Below are 11,483 nucleotides of genomic sequence, written 5' to 3'. Positions count from 1 at the left end.
GGATGACCAGAAAATATTTTATTATAATTAGGATAAATTACACTTTTCGTCCCTTGTGTTTGTATCGGATTGCAATAGATGACCTTTAACTTCAGTAATTACAGTCACAGTCCTTTATTTGTAAAACTCATTACATCTTACGTCCTTTAGCACTAACCTTGTCAAAATTTTCAGTTAAGTATGTCATGTGCCTTGCACATGAGGGTAAGTTGGTAATTTTACTCTAAAATTAATTTAATTAAATTAAATTAAAATATATATAAGTGAACACACTCACGCACACACTTTCTCTCTCTCAGCTCTCTTCTCTTTCTATCTCAATTCCCCCATCTTTAGCTTTTCTCCACCACCAGCCCACCGTCACCTCCCCAACCTCTAGTAACAACGAGAACCACCAGCATCTTTACAACCATCACCGCTGAAAACCACAAAACCCTAACCTCTATTACTGTATTCAAATGATCAATTGAAATATTCAGATAGCTTGACGAGTAAGACTCCACAAATTCCTTATAAAATTTGACTTGTAGGTTCACATTAAATCAGCCTTCACCAACATCAACTGCAATCTGAATGGCTAATTAACTTAATTTCCATAACAACACCAAGCATCTAACTTTACATAACAACTATAAACACAGCAAAAATAATTTAATCTAAATCAAACATTTTCAACATTTCAAACACACAAAATAGAATAAAGTTAGAAAATTTATATACCCTATCAGGAAAAGGTGCAGTATTCCCCTCTTCCTCCTGATCAGTAACCTTATTACCACTCAAACTACGGCTACCATCCGGCATCCGCCATCGCTTCTTCGACTTCAAAACAACAATCACCGGAGCTGTTTCCGGTGCCGGTGTCGGTGCCGGAGCTAAACCGAACCCTAAACCCTCGTTTTCCCCTTTTTTTTCTTCTTATTCTTCTGTCGTTTCACCTCAACGACCGTAGCTGCAGCCTCACGCGCCACCGCAGCTCGCGTCTTGACGCAACTACCTAGCAAACGGTCTGTCGGTGGTGGCTTTGTTCTGGTTTTGTCGACGACTACTGAAATAGGCACATGAAATGAAACCCTATATGATAATCGGTGATTGTTGAGAAGATGGATTGATCGGTGTTTGTTGAAGAAAGAAAGAAAGGGATGGATTTGGATAATATAGATAGAAGATTGGTTATGTATGTGTTGTGTTTTGAGGTCAATGACAGATGAGAAAGAAAGGGTGGAGACGGTTGTTCATCATTCTTTCTTTTAAGATATTTTGTTGCTAAAATATATTGGTAAAATTATCATCTTACCCTCATGTGCAAGGCACATGCTATCTTTAACTGAAAATTTTGACCAGATTAGTATTAAAGGACGTAAGGTGTAATGAGTTTTACAAATAAAGAACTGTGACTGTAATTATTGAAGTTAAAGGTCATCTATTGCAATGTGATACAAACATAAAGGACGAAAAGTGTAATTTACCCTTATAATTATAATTGTTTTAATAGTTGAGTAAAGAAGACGAGGTGTGAAACAAGCAATCTGAAGACTTGTAACTTTTAAAGGAAGAAGTCTTCGATCAATGAGTAACACCTACTTTTATTGTGGAAATTGCCTGGAAGTTTCAAATTTGGATGTCTAGAAAATATTTTTATTATAATTATATTATAATTGTTTTAATAGTTAAAAGTTCTTTGATTTATTCTATATTATATTGTCACTGTTGTTCGCCTTTAAAATTATAAATTATTATTGTTATATATCAAATACTAACATAGGTTTGCACAAGAAAGTTCTTTGATTTATTCTATATTATATTGTCACCGTTGTTCGTAATCAACTTTTGGAAGAATTACAGCCGTATAAAGTCCCCATCTTTTAATCTCAGCCGTTGAAAGTCATTAAATTCGTTCTAGAAGCAGAAGTTGGTGTCGGTTTTGCACTCTCTCTCCCATGATCTTTTGGTTAACTGCAGGGCCGGCCTTAGTCAACTCAAGCCCTAGCTTTGGCCATCACTTGTCAAGGGCCTTCGATTTGGGCTTGTTGTAGCCATCTGGGTATGGGGATTTAGGTATTGGAGCCTGGAGGAGGGAACCGATAGAAAATTAGGTCTCAAAATATAAGCGGGAAGGAAATTAGAAGTCGTGAAACGATTGTGGAAGATCAACCGTCATCAAGCGCATACTTTTTTTTGGGTAATACGCAAATCTGATCGAAGGTAAGTGATTGTTATTTCTGCGATCGAAAAAGCTTTATTAATACCTGTAAGTTTTCTTTCTTTCGATTTTCATTACTACTATTTGATTTTCTAATCTACAATTCTTGATGTGTTCAATAGTTGGCAATCACAAATTGATAGTAGATCTGGTTGTAAGAAACTGTAAAAGATGATACTACAATCTCCATGATTTGTAGTTTGGTATTCTCTTTATTTCAGTTCCCGAAACGCATTAGACATAATAGAGTATGTTTATGGTCACTGTATTCGTGTGCGGTTTTCTGTCTTGTCGCGATTGTTAACGCTGAAGACCCGTGTCGGTTCTTTACATGGAATGTAACATATGGAGACATATATCCAATGGGCATTCGTCTAACAGGTACAATTCATACATTGATACAAATTGTTGATTCGAGAATTATAAGGCTTTATTAAATTTAGTATTTTTGTTTATGAATATGATGTTTTTTTTTTCACAGGGAATCTTGATCAACGGACAATTTCCCGGACCGGAAATATATTCTGTCACAAATGATAATCTGATCATCAATGTGTTCAACAATCTGCCGGAGCCTTTTCTTATTTCATGGTAATTAATCTCGTACTTTTTTTTGGAAACGCAAATTAACACACTTACTGAATCTATTCCTACATGTTATTACTTATTACTGATTGCTTTGAGGGTATATGACCTTTAACATGGGTAGTAAAATGGGTGGGATGGCTTCTAATTAAATTTGAAAAGGGCCCCAATTTCGGAGTTTGCTTTAGGCCTCCGAAGCGGCCCTGGTTAACTGCGGTTTATTAAAGCAATTTAATCGAAGCCGCCCCTTGGAATTGGTTGTATTTGTATTCGTTCTCAAGATCTTCTCCGCCATCTTCAATCATTTCTTCACTTTCTATCTTAATAATCTCTACATTATAGTGCGATTTTCATCACTGATTACCAATCAATGATTCAAACACCGATCAACGTGTTCTTCAGTTTTTTTTTTTTTTTTTTTTTGAAGAAAACCCAGTTTAATTTCATTCAAAATCTTGTTTTTTCCTGTGATTTTGAAGATAATCACTCGACCTGTTCGATTCGATCACCAATAAGTTTTTCTATCATTCAAATTTCATCAATTGTTGAAGAAACCGACTTCGATCCATGTAAGAAATTCTTTAATTTCATTTTTACGATCTGGGTTTTTTGATTTAGTCATTGCGTTTTACGATCTTAGCGGGGGTCCGGGGGCGGCAGCCCCTGGTAGCAGGGTCCAAGGGGCAGCTTCGATTAAATTGCTTTAATAAAAATGCATCAGAAAATTTAATTTTTCTCCGCCGACTCAACCAATTCGGAGTTTCGCATTCTCTCTCGCTTTCTTCTCCGCCGACCCTCAAGATCTTCAAATCAAAGTGAGGTCACGGATACTATCAAGTAATCATTTTTTATCTGTCATTCGAAAATCATTCATGTTTGATTTTGATTGTTTTTGTATTCGTTCCTGTCTAGGGTTCTACATCTTGGATTGATTTTCTTTTCTAATTCTGATAATCAAATGTCGCCATCACAAAGGTACGAATCCCTTCTTTATGTATTATGAAGCTTTATTGTTGATATTATATTATTGTTTTTGGATTATGTGGAATTCAAAAGATCTAACATATCATATTAAGTGGTCTTTGTGTTTTTACTTGATATCCATCTATCATTCTAACCTTTTTTATTGTATTTGTGTTTTTTGATGTGGATATGTTTCATGTCTAGGGTTTTAACGTCCTGGAGCACAAATCTTTGATTCTGTTCTAATGGCTTCATCACCAAGGTATAAGATCTATGGTTTATATGTGTTGTTTGATTTCTTAAAGGTTTGCTTAGATTATATTTATTTCGTTATCTAATACATAATATTATGTATAAGGAACAAAAGTAATTAGTAAACATCTGGAATGATTTATGTATAAAATTCTGTTACTTAAAATATGTAAATTTTATAAAGTATCATCTTCTGATTTTATTCGTTGTTCATAGATTTCCTCTTCGTATGGTAAAAGTTTGTATCGACTGATTCTTTTTTAGGGTTTGTAAGTTTGTATCCATTGATTCTTTTTTATGGTTTTAAAGATCTTTGTTATTTAAATAAATCTTAGTATGTTGTATATGATTTTTTTTCAATTGAATCTTCCTTTTGATCTTTATTCTTCCTTTATGTTTTTGATTCAGTGAGTTTATCTTCAATATATTATATATTATTGATCTATCGTAATAGATATGATTGTTATCTCCCCATTTAGTGAATGATTTTTCGTGTTAAGGTTGTTTTTGAGCTTAAGGATTAGATATTGTGATTGATCATCGGATTATGATTGTTGTGTTTGTAATTTGTTGTTAGGCTAGATAAATTTGTGTAAACTTAGAAGTGTTTGGTTGTTTTTTATTTGATTATGTTTTCGAATCCTTGCTCCACCTTTCTATTATTTTGTTTGAAGATTGATTGAATATTATATGTGTTTTTCGAATTTAATGGTTTGATCCTTGATGTTTGACAATTAAATTTCGGATCATGATAATGGTTCGCTACTATCCATTGATTTGTTACAAAATTATTATTGTTAATTATTATTTCCTTATTTAGAGGATAGATAATAACTTGATTTTAAATTCAAAAATTTGATTTGGAGGATAATATGGAAGTAAACGATTTGTAGTTAATAACATTAATTGGATTTCCTTTTTAGGTGGATTCAGTGTACCTAGACATTTTAGTGGTTCAAAATTTAAAATTTTATATATAATTGATTAAATTCTTCCAACATATTATAGTAATTTTAAATTTAAATTATATTTGACTTATTTTTTACCTGAAATAAAAGTTGACTACATTCATTTTTTATAACTGCTAATTATCCTAATTTTTAATAACCTCTAATCAACAATTATTGATTTCTGTATAACTAGTTAGATTCAAATTATTCAACAATCATATTAAAAACATTTTATGGTTGTTTTCGTATATGCTTTGAATCATTCAAATAATATATACCGAATTGACTTTTGAACTTTCAGTGTATTTTAGATGATTATATCCCTCAAGATGCTAGTATTGATATGTTTTCTAATATCATTTTAATTATTAGAAGTCTGTTTTAAGAATATAATAACATTCTTAAAAAAAGTCAAAAAATATGTTTTTAGTATTTTTGGCTGATAATAATCTATACATCTATATAAAGCATTTTATAAGTACAAAAATGTAAGGAAAAATTACACTTTTCGTCCTTTATGTTTGTAGTTAGTTGCAATAGATGACCTTTACCTTTAATAATTACAGTCACAGTCCTTTATTTTGAAAACCTGTTACATCTTTCGTCCTTTATCCCAAACTCAGTTAGAAAATTAAGTTAAGTTACATCATGTGCAGAGCGCGTGAGGGCATTTATGTCCATTCACATAGCAACAACCCCATCATATAAATACCACTCTTCTCCCCCAAATACCTCATTTTAGGGTTTATCCAAACCTGCATTTAAGATCATCACCTCTGTTGTCACAACATCATCTGCTTTCAGATCTTGTTGAGCCGATGATTTCACCCACCAACACCAACCCACCACACAACTAGCACTAACCACCACCTGCAACCACCACTAACCACCCTCGCACAAATCTGAATGACGATCTAGAAACCCTAAACCCACTACCATTTGCACAACCGCCCTAGATCCGGCTATAATATCAGATTGCAATGGTTAAATCTGACCACAAATATCACCAACAACCATCACCGCCACCAGACCACCATCACCACAATCTCTAAATCTGAAAACCCCATCCTCCACCAAACCACCATCACCACAATCTCTAATCATTTGTTTAGAGAGAGAAGAACAACAAATGATTTTCTATTTCTAAAAACAGAAACTCTCTCTAAACACGCACAAATGATTTTCTTCACACAAATGGCGAGAGAAGAGAATCAGATTGTACCTGCGTCTCCATCTTTCTCTCTGTACTTCATCGTCGTAGCCACTTCGCCACCCACCACCAGATTCGGGAGTCGCACCTTCATCTCTTTATCTACCTAAACCCTAGATCCGGCTATCGATTGCAGATATGCTAAAACAGATTCGAGATGGGGCGATGGGGTTGCACATATAGTGGAGATTTCTGGGTGTTTTAGGAATGAGGGAGTGTCTAGAGTGAGTGATGGCCGGAGTGGTTGTGGCGAGGCTTCACGTGGTGGTCGACGGGCAGGACTGGTGGTGATCAGAAGCTTCTGGGTTTTAGAGAGAGAGAGGGATAGATTTGAGAGTGTGAATTTTGGTTTATAAATATAAACTAGGTTAATATTCCTAGTCATACACTTCATGCCAGTTATTAAGTGAACATGGTAATTCCATTTACTAAATTCGGAGATGTTACAACTCGACTTAGATTAAATTCCGATAGCCCGAGTCTTTTATAACTTTATCTTATAAAACATGTATTCATCTTTTATTTTTTATTTATTTAAATCTTAATGTTTATCGGGTTAACTTTTACGACTAATGGTATTTTACCCGCTCATCCCCGGTTAATTTGGCTTAATTACCGAATCTGTTTTGGGGATATTACATGAATTGTAAATGATATAAAAGTATAGGGTAAGAAGTAAAAACTAAAGATAAAAAAAAAGAAAAAAAAAACAATAGTAGGTACAATCCACCAAAAATAAGAGTACAACCCTTCATGCACATAACACTTGTTAAGCATGAGATACAACACCATCATACACAAACAACTTGCAAATTAGTATTATATAAATAAACAAATATATTTTCTTGTTTTTCATTTTTTTAATATATTTTTTAAGTAAATAGGTAAAGTTACAAAACTACCCTCGTGTAAATAGACTTAACATAAAATTTTAACTTTGTTAGTGTTAAAGGACGTAGGGTCTAACGTGTTTTACAAATAAAAGACTGTGACTGTAATTGTTAAAGGTAAAGGTCATCCATTACAACTATCTACAAATATAAAGGACTAAAAATGTAATTTTCTCAAAATGTAATTTCCACAAGACGCTCATCCCAAATCATATCTTATTTCACTAATCTTTCACCCCCGATCCCAAATATGCCCCCATTCATTGTCGACCCAATTATTTTTTCAAACAAAACCTATGTAATTGAAGACACGAATGTAACTGTGGGAACAGTTAATCATGAAATCAATACGATATTGAATGCATCACCTGCGTCCATTCAGAATACCCTATCCCTTCCATTTACCAACGATTGAACCCCGCTATTCGTTTCAGTTGGAGACTACTTTAAGCCCATTTTCGTGTGTTCTACCCTTCGTCCTTCAAGCAGTTGGTTGTTGGAAGCGAGATCGATTTAGAAGCAGGCCCTGGGGAAGAAATTCAATAAACAGAGTTCTAGGTTTTGGTTTATTGGCAGTTGTTAGGTAATTTTCGTTTTGTTACTTGTTTTTGAATTACAATCTGGTCGATTCTTTACGAGATGCAAGTCAAAGGAGTGCAAACTTGAAGTTCGTTTGTTTTCTTCTTCGTGTCTGACAATGAAATTGTTTCCGGAATTCTGGGTTACAGTTTTGATGTCTTGCAGATTTAAAGATTACAAACAGTCTACTATGGTTTCTCGGTCTGCAATTTGAAGATATTTTTAATCTGGATCCGCTTTAAAAGGTGATTATTTTTTTTTTTTTTATCTTTAATCATGTCTGTTTCTTTGATTATCATTTTTTGCTATAATTTGATAAAATATATTTTATTTTAATTTTCTGCAAAATGTTGGATTCTCCAACATGTTACATACTGATTTATAGTGTTGTTATTGGTAATTGTAAAGGGTTAACTGTGATTTTGAGAACTTGTTATTGTGTATGTGTTTGGTAAACTTGGTGACTTAAATTGACATAAAGTTAGTGTATTACTAGGAATTGATGTAATGGAATGCACCTGATGCAATTTTGGGAGTGATCAATGTTCCTGTATGTTAGGTAGTGGTGCTCATTATATATAGTCAAGCATTGGTATTTTTCCCAAATGAAAATTATTTAATTCATGATTTTGTGCAGCTTGTCAGACTTCTTTGGGAGGCAGAGTCAACAGGTCACCATTATACTCCTCTCAAGGTAATTATATTTATTATTCCTTACAGACAAACCTTGAATTATCTTAGAAAAGAGATTGTTGATCTATGCCTTGACCGCATCTGAAAACTAGCTAACAAAAGAACCGGTCTCCAGGGTTTCTTATTTGATGATTTAAGCGTCAATTTTGTTATCCACTTAGTAGTCCTGGCAAGTATTCCATAACATTGGTTTTGGTGTTAAGTGTCAATATTGCTTCTAAAGTTTTAGATTGTTTTCCGATAGTTGAAGATTAACGAAACTATGTTGTGTTGTGTGACATTGCTTCTAAAGAGGGAATGGGCCTGAAATTATTCCAAAGTTTTTTTTTTTTTTTATATTCTATACAACCTCCTAAATCGTTTTATTTAAAAATTTATAATAGTATTCTAATATAATTTTTTCCTAATAATAGTTAACATGTAAAGTGTGTGCGGGTCAACCCAACCTCGCTGTGTTCAACCCATACTGAAAATGACCTACTGAAACCCGAATCCATGTTGAACCATTACCCAGCCCGTTCGACTCTCCAAGCTTGTGACCTCATATTTTAAGGCAATTTGAGCTATGGGGTTTTGTAGCTGTTATCAACAGCTAATAATCTTTTTTGTATTTTTAATCAAATATTAACGGGGTTGGAAGATACGGTGGTGCCATCATCAATGAGTGAATATATGCATTGGGTTCTACCGAGAGCAATGGTGCATAAGCTCCGTTACGAAGCAAGTTTCACCTACTACTTTTGTGACGAATGCCATACACAGACATTGACCACGGTATTTGGCAACCCACAAGGCCCGTTGCATGTTAAAGTTGACCCGATTCATGTGAAAGTTGACCCTGTTCCTGTGAAAGAAGATGCTAATGAAGAAACAGAGGAAAAATGTATAATAGTTATTCACACAACAATTCATATTCTGATTTTACTTATGTTTAGATCCAAATTTTAGATGCATACACAACACTTTAGAGCTAATGACTGCACACAACAGCCATGCCAATAACACCCTGTACTTTATAGCACATTCTTTATAAATAAGATATCATGCTAAGTTTAGCAAGTGTTCGGTGTTCTCTGTGATACCGGGTCCGTCAGTTGTTCATAGCTTTGTTGTCAAAGATGCAAGGCGGCAAAGCGCATAGGCCGAGCCCGAAACTTAAAAAGCCATGTCTAAAACCCCTAAAAATGGTATTTTATACTATGTGCCTAGCATAAAAAAGCCCTCTCCTTTTAAGCGCCTAGGCTTCCGGCTCGGACTGTGTGCTTTGCGAACATAGTTTTAGCTATTTTCTTAATTTCGCATATTTTAACCTGCTAGAGATCTAACATACCCTTATAGTTTTGATTTACTTTCTACTCAGGTAATATACTAAATTTCATATTCTCGTTGTGCTTAGTTTTCTTTTATGTAGTCTGTGCATTATTCAATTACTTGGAGGGTTAATACTGCTATTACTATTATGTGTTATTTATTTATAAAAATCCATAGGCCAAAATGAGATTTAGGCAATCATTCAAATTATATAGTACTTATAAAAACTCACTCACAATATACATGAGCTTGTATGCCCTATGCTTTTTTTCTTAACTTTCGAAGTCCCATATGGCATGTATGTTGATGTATTTGATCTCTTTTATTTAACTCCTTCTTTGTCCAAACTTAACATAGACTGCAGGTGCTGATGGAGGAGCTGTTTTTTCTATTATACATGTACCACCAGAGGTATTTCATATGTACTGCTAGAAGTGTATAAGTTATGTACTGCCAAAGCATAAAAGAAAAATATTTTTCTATTTCCATTCCTCCTGTTTGAATAAGCACCAGCAGCCCCATAGTTGCCCTTAGCAACACCCAAACTTGAGTCGGGACGAGCATTTGGTACTGGATACCGGTACCGTACCGGTACGGGTGCCAAATTTCCTTTACCGTAGTTTTTTGGTACCGGTACCCACTTTTGGGCATTTTTGATATCGGTACTGTACCGGTTCCATACGGTACCGGTAAAATATCGAATTTTACCTTCAAATATAGGTACCGCACCGTACCGAATATTTCGGTACCGGTACTCAGTTTTGACGAATTTCGGTACTGGTATTTTCGGTACCGGTACCACGCTCATCCCTAGCTTAGTGATGGCGTCGTGGTGGGTGCTAGAAGTACACACCATTTTCTCTTATTTTTTCTATTTTCTTGTGTTGATCCTCTTTTTCCTTGTTTTATGAAGGTTGTTAAGTAAAGGATGTAGACAGGACAATTTGCTTGAGCCCTTGGTGGTGATCACCAACTCTATTCTTTTTTTCTTCATTCCATTCATTAAATTCAACGTCTTTCCTTCGATATTCTTTTTTCTTCATATTTTACATGTTTACCACACTTATCAGTTTCATGAAACCTAAATTGCCTCAAATTTTATAACACAATTGGCCTGTTAATGTAATTGTCGCAGGAAGTAGAGTTGGTGAAAGTTTGGCTTTTATAACACAATTGGCCTGTTGATGTATAGATTGTTTTTGAGTAAGTTGAAAACAACATGGAACGCGATGAACAGTTGGTTGAGTTAAGCCTTGTTCGGGACACTCGTCGCAACGCGCGGGCATTCTCACTATGACTAAATATGAAGTATATTAAGATCCTTGACTGAGATGAATGTAGCTTATAATATTAACCCTGATTTTGGAAAATAAAAATCATTCAGTGTACATTTTGTTTGCCTTACACTGTTTTGACTTAGGTGCGTCTATCTTGGATTGTTTAACAGTGAAATAGAAGTTGCAACACAAATTTTCTATCCGGTATCTTATCATTTTCAAACTTAAATGAGTCATTTAACATGAGGTAACAATGTGAATAACACTTTAGGATGCTTGCATCAAGTTAATTGTCTCTTAGGCAACACTTATGATGATACGAGAACAAGGATAATTAGAAATTCCACTTTTAATCATTTTACATACTTGAGCTCGATTACCGGCATAAGCCATCTTCATTATACCATTTTAGGTTGAGAATTACACACGTATGACATGGGAAACTCAAACGGCTCAGGCCCACCCTCTCAACCTGAGCGGTGTTGTGGCTCCGGTTTATATCCTGTTGACCAGGTAACTTCAATGATTTTTTTTTTTGTATTCATGAATGTATAATGGTCTATTAACTGT

This window comes from Helianthus annuus, chromosome 1, assembly GCF_002127325.2.
Source record: "Helianthus annuus cultivar XRQ/B chromosome 1, HanXRQr2.0-SUNRISE, whole genome shotgun sequence".
NCBI classification, from domain to species: domain Eukaryota; kingdom Viridiplantae; phylum Streptophyta; class Magnoliopsida; order Asterales; family Asteraceae; genus Helianthus; species Helianthus annuus.
Note: the sequence above shows the minus strand (reverse complement) of the source record.